A 19,039-nucleotide genomic window follows, 5' to 3' on the forward strand; every position below is an offset into this window, starting at 1 on the left:
GTCTGGAGCCCGTAAATATTTTCAAACCTGAGGGAGCCCTTGCAACCCAACCCCTACCCCGACCTGGGGCTGAAGCCCTAAGCCCCAGTGTCACATCCCTCCTCCCCCCAAGCTGGGCTGACCTGCCCATATTTTCACATGATCTGTGAATTAGAGTTCCACATCAAAATGCATGTTCATTTAATACAGGGGAATGACATTGCTCAGGATCTGCATTGTATTGTGGGGCATGCAAGTAACAGACCTGTTCAAAGAATAACATTCTACAAGCCCCAGACCTAAAAACTATTCCAAAATAAGAGCTCGCTCCTCTCCACATCACATTTTGCACAGCCCAATACAGCAGGTATATCATTCTCACCTACAGCATACACATACATATAGTCACAGTCTCCTAGGCACACTCACCACTACATCAGTGTTTACATCTCTAGTGCCTGATATACACCATTACTCTAAAGCCAGTGCGCGTGCAATGGTCACGAAAGGTTGAACAACACTGTATAACTACGCTGCCTTATCAATGAAGTTAGAACTCTGTTCTAATGTGGCTCTTTGGACAGAGATCATAAGTGAAACGCTGCTCTCTTTTTATACTGGCATAAACAGATTTTAGCCTGACATCTTCATGCATAGATTTTAAGGCCAAAAGGGATTGTTATGATCATCTAGTCTGACCTCCTTTTAACACAGGCCATAGAACCTCACCCAGTAATTTTGGCATATAGCCCATAACTTCTGGGTTGAGCTATAACATATCATTTAGAAAATATCCAGTTTGGATTTAAAGACTGTGATGGAAAATCCACACAATCTAATTATATGGCTGAACTGTTCGTTTTCCTAATTTGATTTTACCCCATATGAAATATTTGGGATATTTTTGCTTTAAAACAACAACAACAACTGCCTAATCCCCCTAATGGAAAAAAATTATTAGGGATGTTAATTAAAAATTCAGATGTAACAGCATTCTCAATACCTGTGAAATAGAAAGCAGCTGCTTAATTTAATAGGGGCAGGCTTTTCAAAACTAGGGGTCTAAAGCTACATTCTTAAATCCATATGTACACACTTAAATAAGTGGCCTGATTAAATCAAGGTGCTGAGTATCCAACAGCTCTCATTGACTTCAACAGGAGCTGCTTGGCACTTAGCACTTTTGAATATGAGGCCACTTATTAAGTGCATAAATATGGATGTAAGAACCTAGCTTTAGACACCTAATTTTAAAAAATCTTTGCTGCAGCTATAAAATTTTTGAGTAACAGCAAAGATGAGCCTGACTCCAAACTCTGGATCCAAAAATTAGGGGACCTAGGTCCAATTCCAATTTTGGGAAATACAAATCTGGATCAGAACTTTGTGGTTAATCTGTGACTCTCTAGTAGGACCACCTAACATCCCTGCACTTTCTGATGTTCTAGCCTTGATCTAGAGAGCGCCTATATTTTCCACTAAAAGCCTTTTGAAAATGACGAAGAACAAAGTGATCAAGCAAGATGACTGTAAAAGTTCTAAAGTGAAGATCTCCGTGCATGTAGTGTTAGGAGAATCAATCCTTTTTTATTGTGAATTTTTATTTCCTACAAAAATGAAAGCCACAGAGACAATATTTCCATATCTCAACTACACATTTCTCCACGCTAGAGCATCTGCTTAAGCACCTGCTGGTCGGTGATGTTCGAATCAGCCAGTCAGTGTAAAAGAATAAAGTGGAAATGCTTGGAACTGCGCGGACAATGCCCCAGATTCTCTCCCTTGAGGCGCAGTTCAGCTCGGTCTGTTTCGAAGGCTCCCAAAAAGGAGTCAGCGAAGGTGCTCGCTGTGTCTCAGCTGAGCAGCGGGGGCTCCTCCTGGCTCCAGTCAGCACTCAGCGCCGAACCCCCCCATTAACCTAACGCCTCTTCTCGAGCATCCTGTTCCCCCTCCCCCCCCAGCCCTTCACGCAGTCCCTCGGTTTTCCCCTCGGGGGATGTTTCGGAGTCACCGAGAAAGCCAGGCTGGCGAGGGTGTCCCTCACGTCTGTCACGGCTGGCTCGCAAATCCAGGGTGAATCAAAGCAGGGGAATGAATAAGGCGAAAGAGGCCGGTCTACGCGCCAAAGGGCAGGTTGGGTCAACTGAGGAAAGGAGTGGGGCGGGCCCCCCTTTCTAGCCATGCCAGAGGGATGAAGTGGAGGGGGGACGCTATGAAGGGAGAGGCGGTTTGTCACTTACTCTGTAAGGACGTTGTTCTCCATGGCCCCGGGCTAGCCGGAGGGCCCCCATGAACTGGATTTCTCCCTTGAGCTACAGCCTTCTCCTGGCCCCTCCTGCAGTTTACTAATCCTACCCAGGGGGCCTCGCCTAGGACGCGCCACACACCGCCGCTCGCACACTACTACCCCCGGGCCAGCGCGAGCCCCCGCGGCGGCACCTCCGAAAGACCCCGCAGAAGCCCCCGCCTGGCTTCTCCGCGCAGAAGAGCGAACAACCAGCGCCCGACGCTCCGGCTGGAGGCTGCTTGGCAGTCAGGTGCGGGCACTGCCCGGGGACAGCAGCCTCCCGCCCTCACCTGCGGCAGGCTGCTCATGGGCAGGAGCTGAGCAGCCCAAGTAGCCGGCCGGGGAGGCACGGGGACGGCTCCGAGGCATGAAGGGCTCCCAGCGGCTGACCTTGTGTTGTTCTTGGGGTCTGGTGCTGAGGAGCGGGGCGGAGCGGGGCCCTGCTCCTGGGGCGCTCCTGCAGCCGGCGAGGCGCGCGGCTCCCCTGGGGCGCTCCCGTATCCACGCGCTGCTCGTCTCCGTCCCATTCAGCGTTGTGCCATGCTCCTGGGCGCTCCGCTCGCCTTAAAGCGGGAGAGCCTGGCTCCAATAGCAAGGGCAGCCCTCCAAAGCAGCACAGGAACTGACATCATCGGCCCCGCGCTTTTAACCCCTTCTCTGGCCCTGCGGGGAGGCAGCCGGGCCAGACGGATTCTCCAGCGAGAACTGAAATATTGAAAAGCCTGGATTGGACCCAGCCTTCAGCCCCACGCACCCACCCTCTGGCACTTTGGGGGGCTGAGTGGAAAATGGCACTGAATAGATGTAAAGAAAACTGGCCACCTGCTTTATGTGGGCCCCAATAACTGCGGCTCAGCCACTTCTGGTTGCCTCCTTTTCCACCTGCTTGGACAAGATCCGTTTACTCGGCCTCCACTCTATGCAGGTTCACCAGCATTGCACCTTCAGCTGCAGCTCCGCCCAAACGCCCTGAGGCATTTTTGGACACAGCTAGGCAGGCCGGGGAACTCCCCCAACCTAGCAGGCATGGCTGGAGGGCAGACTCTTCTTCTTTGCCTCTTGTATACCGGGAAATAAATCCAGCGTTGGTTCCTTGACTGCACCTAGAATCCCCTCTAAACTCAGCAGCATGAGGTCCCTCATCCATAAGAGTCGCAGATCCCAAACCTGTACTGAAATAGTGAGTGTTCTGCAGCCAATCCCTCCAACCTAAGGAGGAGTTTCTGTGCTGGACCTTGGGTGGTCACAGCAGCTCACTTACCCCATTCAGTTGTGTACACCGTTGCCCGCCGTGCAGCTTGGGCACTAGCCTCCTCCAAACTTCCATGCCCCATCGCAGGTTATGGCAGTAGCAGGGCCCTGGGGTCTAGCAGTGGGGTTGTGGCCTGAGTTCAGGCTGCATTAAGGTGCAGGGAAAGGGGATGCGGTTAAGTGGTTGCTGCCTGTTATAGCTGAAGTCTACCTCTGGTTAACAATCCATTAGAGGAACTACCCTCCCCTGCATGCTCAGGCCATCCAGAACAATGGTTATAGAAAGTCTGGGGAACACAAGTTCATGATTTACAAAGTTTTTGGGGGTGTCCACTCTAACATGCCAGATGTTTTAGTGGGGGAGATGGGCATTAGCAGCCATCTCTTCAGATCTACAGAACACACTTGCTGGGATACTAGGGCAGGCTATATTATTTAAACAGAGCTCGAAGGCTACCTGTCTAGCCTCCCTCAGCAGCTTGCTGAGGTGCGTATGTGTGCGCACGTTGCTTGCTACTGTCCTCTGCTGGAAAGAATATATAACCAGCCTTCCTTGTATGCTTCTAGGGGCTGTTTGCAGAGTAGCTCCTTTAGTTCACTGGAGTCTGGTGTGTATGCAGAAAAGAGTTGGGCCTAAACTTAAAACCAAACTTCCTCAGACTTTGTAGCTTAGGCCACCCATCTCTAGCTTGCAGCAAAAAGATTGTGAATTCTGGTTCAGGTGTTGCACTTCTGTAGCAGTTACCTTAGCAGGATCCAGATGACTTCCACCAATTAGATAGTTTATAATAACAGCAGAAGTTCCCATGGGCATAGCCAGCTGCAAAATAATTTTCCCACATTAAATCACACCAGCTGACATACATGTGCTTTTGAAACCAGGGAGTACAACTTTGTCTCTTGTCTCCAAAGGGGTGTGGTTTGGCAAAAAGAGGGTGTGGCTTGCTGGGGAGTATGTACATGTACAAAGTAAATTGTAATGTGACTGTAAGGACAATTCCTAAGTTTAGATTGCTGATGAGATCATCCATGTACCACAGAGGCAGAGCTCTGAGACAGTATGAAATAAACAGAGTTTAGACAATAGAACTGATTTAGGGAAGAACAGGGATGAAGAAAGGAGCTAAATCAAATCTTATTACTCTAAGCAACACTGTACATTAAACATACTCAGGTAACATCCTGGTTACAGTTATCCAACCCAGGGATGTCCCTCAGTCTACCCATGTTCAATTGTAGTCTCCCATCTCATGTTTGCAGCACAGTTCTGCCTTCTGCTGGAATCCCAGCAGAGAAGCAACGGGCAGCAAGTCAGGCACTCAGCACTAGTAAAAAGGCTGATCATGTGATGAAATCAGTAACATATTAAAAAGAATATTAGAAGATTTTCAAACTTGGGTGCCTAAAGTTAGGCTCCTAAATCCATACTTAGGCACCTAAATAAGTTTGATTTTAAAAGGGGCTGAGAACCCATCAGCTCCCATTGACTTCAGGGAGAGCAGACTCAGGCTTACCACATTTTCTGGATTCCAAGGGGCATTCTGCATGTTAGTTGAATCAGGCAGCCTGTCCTGCTGCATCAGAAAGGCAGACAATGATCCACAGATGCATGAGAAAGGTGGGAAGGAAGCTGGGCTGAGACAGGCAGAGAGCTGGGCAGAGTTTGGAAAGGAACTGGCAAGAGACAGGTGAGGGCAGGAACCTGAGCAGAGATGGACCTGGTAATGGCAACATTACCACTTTCCACCCAAAGAGATTCCCCCAGTGATTCCCACTTCTGCTGCCAACAGTACCCGGAAGAAAGGGACTCTGGTTGCTAACAGTATGTTTATGTTAATCATTATTCCTGTTGGTTAAAGTATTGTAATAAATAACCAGTGTCAAGGTACCTAAGATTTGCCCAAAGGGTTTCCTTTTAGGGGAGAAAGGAACTTATTGTGACTGAGTTATTTATTTTTGTCACCCTGGTCCAGGTTCATAGAGTTTAAGACCAGAAAGAGACCTTTAAGATCATCTAGTCTGGCATTCTGCACAACACAGGCCATAGAACCTCACCCAGTAATTTCTGCATCAAGCCCATAACTTCTGGTTGAGCTACAGCAATTTGTTCAGCAGTTGGCATTAGTCTGGGATTATTAATTTTTGTTGCTCTTATATTTTATGTCCATTTTATTTTTTTTAAGGGAAGATTTAATGCTAACAATTTGGAGTTGCTGGCTACTGACCCTGTTGTGTGACCGAGGTATTTATATTTGTCACCCTGGCCCAGGTGCATAGAGTTTAAGACCAGAGGGAGACCTTAAAGATCATCTAGTAGTCTGACTTTCTGCACAACACAGGCCACAGAACCTCACCCAGTAATTTCTGAATCAAGCCCATAACTTCTGGTTGAGCTGTAGCATATCTTCCAGAAAGATGTCCAATCTTGACTTAAACACGTCATGTGATGGAGAATCTACCACATCCCTAGGTAAGTTATTCCAGTCATTAATTATCCTCACTGTTAAAAAAAATGCACCTTAGTTCTAACCTGAATTTGTTTAGTTTCAACTTCCAAGCATTGGATTGTATTTTGTTGTGCCTTTTTCTGCTAGATTAAAAAGAAATCTACTGTCAGAAATCACTTCTCCACATAAATACTCATAGGCCGTAATCAAGTCTTACCCTTCTCTTGGATAAACTAAGTAGATGGAGCTTCTTAAATCTCTCCCTATTAGGGTATGTTTTCCAGACTTCAAGTCATTCTTGTCAATGACTTGGTCATAAGACTGGGACCAGGAAATAAAGTCCAGTTTCTTATCAGCACTCCTGTATGTGTCAGACCTTTATTACAGGCCTTGTCTTCACTGCTAAATAAGATGTACTTTTTTACTTTGTGGGTAATTAACACATGTGAGCTATCCCAAGGTAAAAGCACAGTGAAGACCAGGCACTTTAGTTTTTACAGGTTAAACTCCCTGAGATCAACCCCTGGTGGGCCTATAGGTCTGTTTACCTCTTGGTTTACCTCATGATAACACTAACATTTTCTAAAGTGCCTGGTTTTTACTATGTTTTTATCTCAGAATAGGTCACACTCATTAGTTACCCAGAGGGAAAAATGCACCTTTTTTTAGCAGCAAAGACAAGGCTGCAGATGGTAAAGAGGAGTAGGCAATGTGGGAGTAGACAGGCAGAAGAGGAGGAGAATGGTACTTGGTAGCATATTTGTTTTGTATGATCATTGTGTGTCTGGTATTAGGTGGTATGCAGCATATTACGTTTTCACATACCAGAGTACTCCCTGCACCTTTCTCTGAGTCCACAGGCTACAGAGGTAAATGCTGTGTAAGTGATGTCATGCATTATATATCACATGGAAAAACTGTATCAAACTCCATTGCTGTGGGTGTCGAGGTTGCATGTAACCACCCAGAGGGATGAGAAACTCAATGAGGGGATGAGACCAAACTCAGCTGAAGAGGAGTAACAAAAGGTTCTGGTTCAGGGGACTGGAAATAGGATCTAGAACTTTTCATTTCTAGATTGCTGGTTCAAATTCAGACCATTCTGTAGAAAGCAAACACTGTTGTGATCTGATGGCTGTTAGGGGGCTGATATGAAAAGCTGTGGTGGTCTCAGTCCAGTTCTTCATAGCCAGATGTCCACACCACAAAACCTGCAAATACAATTTACACTTCTGACCCTCCCAGTACAGAGGCCAAGGCCTGAGTGGATCCTGGAGACTGAATTCTCCTCTGAACCTGACGGGTGTTTCTTGGAGGTAAGGGGTCGGGTAAGGTGCAGGAGGCACTGTTGCTGTCTATGTACCTGTTTAGAGGATGCATAGAGGATTTCAATTTCCAGAGCTGTCAAGCCAATACTCTAAACAAGTAAAGAGGAAAGTAGGTCTTGGGGTGCCCTTCTGATCTGTGATTACCTCAGTTCTCAGTGCAAACAGCCTGCAGCAGCACAGTGCTCAGAACAGAATAGGATTTGGAGATGAGCAGAATTCCCTGTTATAGAATCCCTATTTACTGAAGTCTATTTCACTGGAACAAGTAGGTTGGAGTGTTTTGTGTGGGTGAGGGTAGAGAAGAGAAAAGTTTCTAGAACAGATATGGCTGGCTTTGTTGGAAGGGCTTTTGGCTCCCTTCCTGGTCTGACACAGGAGTCAGACATGCAGCTGCCAGATGTTTGCATTCCCTGCTCTGGTATCTTTCAGGCCTGTCAAGGAAATGTGTGATGGGAAGGAATTATCTCACCGGGGGCTTGGGGGAGAGTTTGTATGCAGAGTGCCCCTGCTGTGCTCTCCTCTGCCTGAATCACCCAGGGGAGGTCATTCTCAGGTTTCTTGTAAATAACCATGGAGACTGTGCCAGCTAGAACATTGTCCCAGACAACTGTGCCAAAACAAAGTGGTGATAGAGCAGTTCTTCTTGGGGCTCCCCTGACATGAGACTCCTCTCTCATTAGTTTCCATGGTGACTCACAAAGGGAGCAGGAAGACAAATACTGCTCTCCTAGCAAAGAAGAATAACAAAGAGGTTAGTGACTGGCGTGCTCTTGCTGTGATGTCCAGCGGAATACCTTAGATTCAGTGCCAGTCCTAGTGCCTTGCTCCCTGACCTGGCCTGGAGAGTTCTACAGTGCCATGCCATGGTGGCAATATTACTGAAGGCAGCAGTTGATGCTGGCAGGTGGCATTAGGTGGCGCTACTACAATGATGCCAAAGTGGTGTTACTAGGCAGCTCTGGCAAATGTAAGCAAGTGGCACAGGCAGGTGGCATTACATGGCAGAGGCAAGTGGTATCCCTGAAAGGTGGCATTAGTTAGCACTGTCAGGGGATACAGGCAGTTGGCATTGGCAGTTGGCACAACAGTGTGTATACATGCACGTATTCTGTATAGATTTAGCATGCACTCTCTAGGCTTTCTGATATCTCCAAAAAGGTTTTCATATCAAAATATCTGAGGTTTAATCTTTGTAGTATATGAAAAAGATGTGTGCAAAGAATGGTCCGCTAGAACATCCAGTTCATCAGATCCCAGCAGCCTTCACCCACAGACACTGTCCTGAAGGTCTCACCATGACCTGCTCTCCATTACAAAAGCAGCAGACATTACTCTGCACTGTACCTTTCAGTCCAGCTGGTCAGCTGCTGTCTGCCTCTTACTCTTCAGCCCCTCCATGGAGCAACTTGTGATGCAGCAGTGATCAGACATAGAGCAGGCCTCAAGGTTGAAATGAGACAGAGGAGGTGGGTGAGTGGTGAATTTCTGATCTGTATCTGTTTTGTTTTGTAATGTAAGATTTCCGGGAGAATTCCAGGGAAAGGAGAGGAATAGAGGGGGCTAAAAGGTAAGCTGGCTTTTAAACATGGCCAAAAACTTTGGCGGGGAGGGATACCTCAGTGGTTTAAGCATTAGCCTGCTAAACTCAGGGTTGTGAGTTCAATCCTTGAGGGGGGCATTTAGGGATCTATCTGGGGCAAAAATTGGGGATTGGTCCTGCTTTGAGCAGGGGGTTGGACTAGATGATCTCATGAGGTCTCTTCCAACCCTGATATTCTATGATTCTAAAAATAGCCACTAATCTGTGGTGCCTCCATTTCTGGCTGACCAATTTGAAACGTGATAGGCCATATTTTAGAGCTGCTGAGCACTCCCATAGGCTTGCTCAGTGTCTGGTTTTTGACTAAAACACCAGGTTGAAAAGGAACCCTGGTGGCTCTGGTCAGCACTGCTAATCGGGCCATTAAAAGTCCAGCTGGCAGGCTCACTGCCCGGCTCCGCACAGCTCCTGGGAAGCGGTCGGCATATCCCTCCAGCTCCTAGGCTGAGGAATGGCTACAGGGGCTCTGCATGCTGCCCCCACTCTGAGCGCTGGCTCCACAGCTCCCATTGGCCAGGAACCACGGCCAGTGGGAGCTGCGGGGGCAGTGCCTGTGGACAGGGGCAGTGCGCAGAACCCCTGGCCACCACTCAGCCTATGAGCCAGAGGGACGTGTCGCCGCTTCCTGGGAGCCACCTGAGGTCAGCACCCCGAATCCCTCCCACACCCAAACCCCCTCCCCCAGCCCTGAGCCCCCTCCTATACCCAAACTCCCTCCCGGAGTCCGCACCCCCTCCCGTATGCCAACCCCTAGCCCCAGCCTCAGAGCACCCTCCCGCACTCTGAATCCCTTATTTCTGGCCCCACCCCAGAGCCTGCACTCCCAGCCCAGAGCCCATACCCCTCCCACACCCCAACCCTCTGCCTCAACCTAGAGCCCCCTCCCACACTCTGAACTCCTCAGCCTTATCCCCCAGCTCGGAGCCCCTTCCTGGATCCCAAACCCCTCATCCCCAGCTCCACTCCAGAGCCTGCATTCCCAGCCAGAGCCCTCACCCCCCTCCCACACCCCAACCCCCTGCCCCAGCCCAGTGAAAATGAGCAAGTGAGCAAGGATGGGGGAGAGCGAGCGACGGAGGGAGTGGGGATGGAGTGAGCGGGGACAGGGGCCTCAGAGAAGGGTTGGGGCAGGGCCTCGGGGCAGAGGATAGGGCAAGGGTGTTCAGTTTTCTGCAATTAGAAAGTTGGCAGCCCTACACTCACAGTTTCAGTGAAGTCAAGGGGAGCTGTGGGGACTGAGCACTTTTGAAAATGGAACTCAAAGTGTTTCCAACAGGTCATGGAAAAATAATGGCACCCCAAATAAATGGCCACTTATAAAGATGTTGACCTAAATATTTAATCATGTAACATTGTGAGCAGGGCAAGCCTCCTCCCCACAGTGGTTAGAGTCTGTGACAATAGCACCACCTCCTAATAAGTGTCTATGACAGCAGCTTCTCCTAATGGTATAGGGATAGGGTAACCGAGGCCTGGTTCTGCCTGGGTTATGAACTAAGGGCCCTCTTGAGCACTTTAAGGCAAATGTCCACTACCTACAACCCAGTTAACACTCTTCCCTGGGTCTCTTCCCAGCACTTGGCCCCTCCTTGGGGTGCTTTCTAGTTCGTGGCTATCCCTGGCAATCTGGTCCATAGGCTTCAGCAGGCTAGGGAGTCCAGTGTTGTGCAGCAGCCCTTTCCTGGGGATGCCCTCCTGGCAGAGTTCCTCCCTAGCAGTGAGCACAGATCTGCCGTCTCTCCGCCCACCACCCTGCTGTGCTGAAGACACTCCCTTTTAAATCTCTCCTCCAACTGGATCATGCCCACAGCCCCAGGCCTGAGAGGTTGGGGCTCCCAGGGCCCAGAGTTATTTCTGCATCCTTATCTCTCCAGTGTGGGGTTTATCCGCTCCATCACAAACCTCCTTTTGGCAAGTGCCCCGGCTACAGGAGGCATAGGTATGAATTCCAGACCTGTTCTCTCACTCTGCTGGGAAGCTGGGATGAAATTGTTAACTCACTGAAATCAATGGGAGTTTTGTCATTGACACTCCTGATGATTAGTACCCTACAGGAGACTCACTTACAAGTTTCAGTCCTCTTTTCTCATTCCTCTGACGAGGGCTGATTTGAGCACCACTGGAAATCTCTGAAAGCCAACTTGTTTGAAGCCCTCTTTCTGGGTCAGTAGTTGCGTCCTGTTCCCCATGCCCTACATATTATTATTAACTGTACAATAATTATTAATAATTAATAATTAATATACAATAACTGTTCACACCCTGAGCACCCGCATACCTAGCGAGAATAATTCTAGACAGATGGCCAATAGAAAAGACTCAGACAGCTCCAAGCATAAAAGCAAACTGGGATTCTTTACGAGGCTGTCATATCATAATGCCACATGGCAAGAGGGCAAAATGACAGATTCCAAACAGAAAATGGATAGTTTTAGTCAGGGGGAGATATGGGTTCCAGACTCAGTCCAGATCTCTCACACTTCTGGGAATCTAGTGTCAATGCCAAGTGAGAGTCATATCTGCTTTACTCACAGATATGACTCCTTCAGTAATAGTAAGGAAATAAATCCCTTGGAATTCTCTAGAATGGGGCCAGAAGAAAGAGAGAGAGCTCAACACTAGGAGAATCTCCCAAGGGTGCCCTCCTGGGTGATCCTTCCAGGCTTCAGGGCTCTGAACCAGAGTTTTTCAATGGAGTTTTTCATGCATTGGTTGTAAAATATCACCTGCTGTATGTAGCTGCAAGTAGGGCTGGGAGAACATTTTCTGCTGAAACTTTTTTGACAGAAAATTAAGTTTGTAACTAAATGAAGATTTTTTTAGAAAGTGTCTGCTTTCCACAAAGAAATTCAATTTTTAGTTGGAAAACCAAAAATTTTTTTGGTTTTTCAGATGAAAAATTTGGGTTTTGATTGCTAAAAAACAGTTCTTCATTTTGTAGGGGTTTTTGACAAAAGTCAGTTTTTATGTGGGGAGAAAAACATTTCCCAAGTAGCTCTAGTTATAAGCATGTTGCTATATCAATCTGAGTAAATCCCTATCTTTCTTTGTCTCAGACACAGATTCTTGTTTTTTATTTTTTTTTTAATGTATTCTGGAGTACTTGGAACTGTGTTTAAAGCTCTCTGCTGAGAGTTCAGAAGCAAGACCTCCCCAAGTAGTTTATTCATTCACCCTCCTCTGCACGATTACTGTGAAGCTGTCTCTTAGTGGCACCTTAGAGACTAACCAATTTATTTGAGCATAAGCTTTCGTGAGCTACAGCTCACTTCATCGGATGCATACTGTTCTACACTTTCCACAGTATGCATCCAATGAAGTGAGCTGTAGCTCACGAAAGCTTATGCTCAAATAAATTGGTTAGTCTCTAAGGTGCCACAAGTACTCCTTTTCTTTTTGCGAATACAGATTAACACGGCTGTTACTCTGAAACCTGTCTCTTAGTGCCATCTAGCTGCCGCAATTATTCATGGTTTCTCCATGGTGCCCCAGTTTCCCACTGTAAGGAGGAATGAGTGTCAGTGCATAACTTCATGCCGGGAAACTTTCTGCCTTATAATAACGGGGATAAGGAAATAAGGAAAAATCTAGGCAAGATTCTATATCAGGCATGGCCAAATTGTGGCTCGTGAGCCTCATGAGCTCTTTTACAGTTAAGGTGCGGCTCATGGAGCCCCCCCGCCCCCACTCCCTCCTATTCTCTGCCTACCAGACTGTGGGAGGGAGCTTGGGGCTTCTGCCCTGTGTCAGGGTGGTGGGTAGGGGCTTCTGCCCTGCAGGGAGGGGAGTCTCAGGGCTTTCACCCCATGGCAGGGGCACTGGCGCTCAGGGTTTCAGCCAGGTGCATGCCCCAGCAGATGCCACCCCTTGGGGATGAACCCCCGAGCCCTAGCAGGCACCGTCCCATGGGGATGAAGCCCCAAGCCCCATCAGGTGCTGCTCTGTGGGCCAGGGTGTGAGTGTCTTATAGCTCTCAAACTTTTGAATATTATCGAATGCGTCTTGGAAAGTCAGTAAGTTTGGCCACCCCTGTTCTATATTTTACTATTATAAAGATAGATACCTAGATTCTATCATTGGAAGCAATATATCTAGGAATTAAAGCAGAGGATTAGCAATCAGGAGACTTGGGTGCTATCTGGTTCTCCCTCTGACTTCCTGCATGACCTTTGGCATTAGTTAAGTCACAGCCAAATTTTGGCAAGTAGTCTCCACTTTTAGATGCGTCAGTTTTTGGGTGCCATATATGGGTGCCATATATATGGGTGCCATATTATTTTTGGGTGCCATATATGTCTGCAGTTAGGCACCAAAAATTGAGGTTCGCAAAGTTAGTGGCCACTCTTGTGGTCTTAACCTTTCTGTACGTAGATTTCTCCATTAATAAAATGGGTATGTATTTAGCAATATGTAAGCTGGTGTAATTTCAGTGGAATTGCATCCCTTTACAGCAGGCTGGATGGGGCTCAAGAATGCAGTGTTGTAGCCACGTTAGTCCCAGGATATTAGAGAGACAAGGTAGGTGAGGTAGTATCTTTTATTGAACCAACTTTTGTGGGTGAGAGAAACAAGCTTTAGAGCTAAACTCTGTGTAGCTTGTCTCTTTCACCCACGGAAATTGGTCCAATTAAAGATATTATCTCACCCACCTTGTCTCTCTACCTCTGGAAAGCCCTCTGAGATCTTTGAATGAAAGGCACTGCAGAAGTACAAAGTATGAAAGACTCACTAATTTGCACTTTGCTAAATGGGACATCAAACACTGCAAACCAAACAGAGCTCTCTCTTCACATCTCAGGGCTTGTCTACACCACGCAGCTTTTAGCGACAAGGCTTTGTCAACACAGCCTTGTCGCTAAAAGTCAGCGTGTGTAAATGCTCTTTGTCGGTACTTTGTCAGCACTTTTGCTGACGAAATACTTCCAGCCCTGCAAGCGTTGTTAGCTTTGTCGGCAGGAGAGCGCTTCTATCGACAAAGACGTGTTCACACTGCCACTTGTGTCGGCAAAACTTTTGTCTTTCGTGGCGGCGGGGGGGGGGGGAGGGAAGCTTTTTTAAGTACCCGTGAAAGACAAAAGTTTTGTCTATAGCTTTGCAGTGTAGACATACCCATAGTGTGAAATGTAAGTTCTGCAAAGGAGAGGTGCCCCTGGGGCAGGGAGTCAGTGTTTTGTTTACAAACAGAGGCAGGGTGATTAAGATAAGAAAGGGCTGGTGATTAAATTAAGGATATGGAAGCTTAGCCTGTAAAAGAGGAATCCCTCTGGGGGGGGGGGGAGGGGGGGGAACTCAGAAAAAATACAGCAAAGCATTGAGCCAAGATTGTATTCAGAAAAAAGGGGAGATTTTGGGGCATAGGTGAAAAGAAAGGGTCAAACCCAGGGAAAGGCTAGCAGTGGTATAGAGAAGTTCCCACTCTACCTGAGGTACTTATGTGGCCCCATCACCATAGTATCTGAGGCTGCGCCTCACAATGTCTAACCTATTTCTCCTCCCAGCCCCTCCGTGAGATAGAGCAGTGCTGTTATCCGCATTATACAGATAGGGCACTGAGGCACACACAGACTAAAGGCCAGATTTTCAAAGGTATTTAGGCACCTAGTGAGATTTTCAAATGCACTTAGAAGGTTAGGTGATTTGTAAACCCCACTAGATATGTAGCAGCATCTTTGGGTGCCTAAAAACCTTTGAAATTCTGTCTTTAAAGCACTGGCCTGGGGTCAGACAGGAAATCCATAGGGGGAGTGGAACCCAGGTCTTTCAGGGATAGCTCCCAATCCAGCAGACCAGCCTCTCTCTCTGCTGCATACTGCAAAAAAAGAGGACTCTGATAGCTGGGAGCAAAACCAAGGTGGCCAGTTCTCTGAGACTCCAGCAAAGGGTCTCAGGATGGATGTCATGGTTGACAGCATCAAAAGCAGCACAGAGGTTAGGAAGCATGGAGAATGAACTCCCAAGGTTCTGCCCCATGCTGGGTTGTACAACAATGGCTGCTGTGCAATTTTACATTTTAACTGAAAACCATTTTGTTTAGTCATTTTTTGTTTTGAGTTTGAGAAAAGGAAGGAATGAGAAGTGTTGTATGAAGAAAAGGAGTACTTGTGGCACCCTAGAGACTAACCAATTTATTTGAGCATGAGCTTTCGTGAGCTACAGCTCACTTCATCGGATGCATATCCACGGTATGCATCCGATGAAGTGAGCTGTAGCTCACGAAAGCTCATGCTCAAATAAATTGGTTAGTCTCTAAGGTGCCACAAGTACTCCTTTTCTTTTTGCAAATACAGACTAACACGGCTGTTACTCTGAAAAGTGTTGTATGAGTATCAGATGTGTTTATGCCTCAAATTCTTAGGGTGTCAGCTGTATTCAGGCCAAATCAAGAACAAAGAACAGAAACTGCATCCACAGAGGCCATAAAGTTGACGATTATTGTCATGATTTGTATTATTCACTGGGCACCATCTGTGTGCTCAGCACTGTTCAGAATATGCCAGAAAATCCAGTCCCTGAGCCAATGCATATAAGATGGCTCAGATATTTAAATATGAAGTGTATAGTTATTGACCACACATGTTATCACATGTTTACTGTGATGTTTATATCTGTGAGTGGAGGCACAGATGGCAGTAGAAGTTTTACTTGATCAAGGACTAGCAGATTTGACCCTCCAACTTTCTTTCCAGAGGAAGAGCTGCCCAGAGCTCCTGTGCCTGTTTATTTTCCTTTCCTGCCTGCAGTGGCCCTGATATACCTCAGAAGTCGCAGTTTTTTTCTCAACTTTAAAATATAGAATTTTCTTGGTGTTTGGTTTTAAATATTCTCCTGTGAGAACTGCAACTCAGTCGCTGTAGTGTTGTGTTTAGGAGCCTTCTGGAAAGTAAGTAGCCTTTAAACAGAAGTAAAAGCACTGTTGCCAACTCTCATGATTCTGTCATGAGTCTCATGATAATTGTTTTCCTTAAAGACCCAGCTCCTGGAGTCAAGTGGATAGGTGATGATTTCAGCCTGCATTCTTAAAGAAAAATCAAGTTTCTAGTCCTCGTGGCTGTGGAGAAAGCTTCAAAATGTGACCCTAGTGCACTCTAAAGGCTCAAAAAGCAGAAGGCAAATAAAAAGAACCCCAAATCTGTTATTTTTACATAATCTCATTATTTTAAAACCAATCTCATGATTTTTGGTGAGCCTGATTCATGATTTTTGCACATTTGGGATTGGCAAAACTGTGAAAGGGACTTGAAAGTGTCAGATTCACTCCTGTTTAAGGTTTAGTTTCTAGTCTATTATTTGTAGTGAGGTAACACCTCTAGAGCCCCAGGCAGGTGCAGTATAAACTCATGGGGCCTTGCCCTAGTAGGATGTTTCCAAAGTTAAATGATCTATTCCAAGCTTGTTGAACTGCAAAAAAGTGAGATGAAGTAATCTAGGTTTTTCTATAATTGTTTCAATTATTGTATTCAAGAGTTAGTAACAAAGAATATACATTAAAATTTTAAACCTAACCAGTGTCCCTTACGTGACTTGACACAAGATGTGAGAACATGTTAGTATTAGAGCTGAGTGGGTCTAATATTTATTAAATCCTCTGAAATGGCGCCCCTGTGCACTGGACAGCCTCATATCTACGAGAGGACATTTCAAAGGGTATTGCAGCAGCTTACTGCCCTGGGATTCCCAGAATCATCCCCTCTGCGGCACAACCTCCAGAATTGCCTGCTGGGGCAATGCCCCTCTACATCACTACTACCACGGGCTGTTGTTTACAGCCATAATTTAGCCCTATGTGTCATCAAGTCACATCTGTTAACTCCATTGTCATAAAAGGTGTTTTCTTCTATTAGCCCTGCAGAAGCCAGTAGAGCTATGGGTCTATTCTACCTCCTACAGAAACAGTAAGATTGCCAGCCAAGTGGCAAATGCTGAATCTTCCATGAGTTTTTGTGCTGTGAACATTATCACCAAAATTGATCATATTTGTGGCACTCACAGTTAAAAAAATAATCTATGGACTCCTAAACTGAGCACAATTAATCTGGACTCACTGAAAAGAAATGTGGGAGCCTGTTGTGTCATTGATTATGCAGACACTTTCCTGAGTGCAACTATAAATTTGGGCCAGCATGAACATCCTTCTTTAAACAGCAAACATCAGAGTTAAATAGTTACTCTTTGCCTTTGCTGTTTGGCTCTCTTGCATACCAAAGCCTTAGCTCTTAGCAACATGAAAACCCATCCTAATTAGCCTTTGCTTAACAATAACTCTCTGTACCATTTTCAGGATGCCAAGATCCTTTTATTCTGGGGCTACAAAAGTGGGAAACAGTTTATTTAAAGCTCTGGTGCAGAGTTTTATGACTCTTTATGTGAAGTGAATTGCACTGTTGCTGTACTTTGGACCTAGCAGACTCAGCTTGAAAACTAAAAGCAGCACTTGAGATATAAAAGGTGTCAGAGTAGCAGCCGTGTTAGTCTGTATTCGCAAAAAGAAAAGGAGGACTTGTGGCACCTTAGAGACTAATCAATTTATTTGAGCATAAGCTTTCGTGAGCTACAGCTCACTTCATCGGATGCATACTGTGGAAAACACAGAAGATGTTTTTGTACACACAAACCATGAAAAAATGGGTGTTTATCACTACAAAAGGTTTTCTCTCACTCCACCCCACTCTCCTGCTGGTAATAGCTTATCTAAAGTGATCACTCTCCTTACAATGTGTGTGATAATCAAGGTGGGCCATTTCCAGCACAAATCCAGGGTTTAACAAGAACATCTGAGGAATGGGGGGGGGGAGGGGGTAGGGGAGGAAAAAACAAGGGGAAATAGGTTACCTTGCATAATGACTTAGCCACTCCCAGTCTCTATTCAAGCCTAAGTTAATTGTATCCAATTTGCAAATGAATTCCAATTCAGCAGTCTCTCGCTGGAGTCTGGTTTGAAGTTTTTCTGTTGTAATATCGCAACTTTCATGTCTGTAATCGCGTGACCAGAGAGATTGAAGTGTTCTCCGACTGGTTTATGAATGTTATAATTCTTGACATCTGATTTGTGTCCATTTATTCTTTTACGTAGAGACTGTCCAGTTTGACCAATGTACATGGCAGAGGGGCATTGCTGGCATATGATGGCATATATCACATTGGTAGATGTGCAGGTGAATGAGCCTCTGATAGTGTGGCTGATGTTATTAGGCCCTGTGATGGTGTCCCCTGAATAGATATGTGGGCACAGTTGGCAACGGGCTTTGTTGCAAGGATAGGTTCCTGGGTTAGTGGTTCTGTTGTGTGGTATGTGGTTGCTGGTGAGTATTCGCTTCAGGTTGGGGGGCTGTCTGTGGGCAAGGACTGGCCTATCTCCCAAGATCTGTGAGAGTGTAGAAGCCCTCTACACCAACATTCCACACAAAGATGGACTACAAGCCGTCAAGAACACTATCCCCGATAATGTTGTTGGGGACACTGGGGCATGGCCACTAGGTAACTCGAGGGGATGGAAGACCACGAGTGTCGATGAAGCCCCCTCGCACTAGGCCCAGGTGTGCTTGGCCCCCCACTCCCGCCTGGAGGCACTCGCAGCAGCTCTGCGTACTGGGCCCAAGTATCCTTGCCCCCCACCCCGGAGGCACTCACAGCAGTTATGCTGAGGATCTGCAACAATATGTTGCAGAGTCAGACTGCCTGAAACTAAGCAAGGCCGAACAGGGCAGATATGGAAGAACAATGCTGAATAAAGCAGCTTTATGTATAGTTTAACAAATGATACAAAAAACAAGGGAACTAGCTGGTAACTGGATTGGCTGGCTATATGGATACTTAGGGCAGCTTGCTATTGGATAAGTATGCTGGGAAAAAGGATGTATAAAAGCCTGTGTAACTTCCTGTTCTGTGTGCAGGATTTGAGATCTTATTCTCCCTGTACCTTTTTGCAGCTGCAAATAAACTTTTCTGCTTCTCCACCCCGTTGTGATTATTGGGTGTAGCACACCGGGTAGCGAACCAACTCCAGCTGTTGTTTAGCCTCTCGGCACTGGGTGCCGGCAACAATGTCACGGCTAACCTGGTGGCTGAACTTTGTGACTTTGTCCTTACCCATAACTATTTTACATTTGGGGACAATGTATACCTTCAAATTTGCGGCACTGCTATGGGT

Source organism: Eretmochelys imbricata, chromosome 6 (genome assembly GCF_965152235.1).
Source record: "Eretmochelys imbricata isolate rEreImb1 chromosome 6, rEreImb1.hap1, whole genome shotgun sequence".
NCBI classification, from domain to species: domain Eukaryota; kingdom Metazoa; phylum Chordata; order Testudines; family Cheloniidae; genus Eretmochelys; species Eretmochelys imbricata.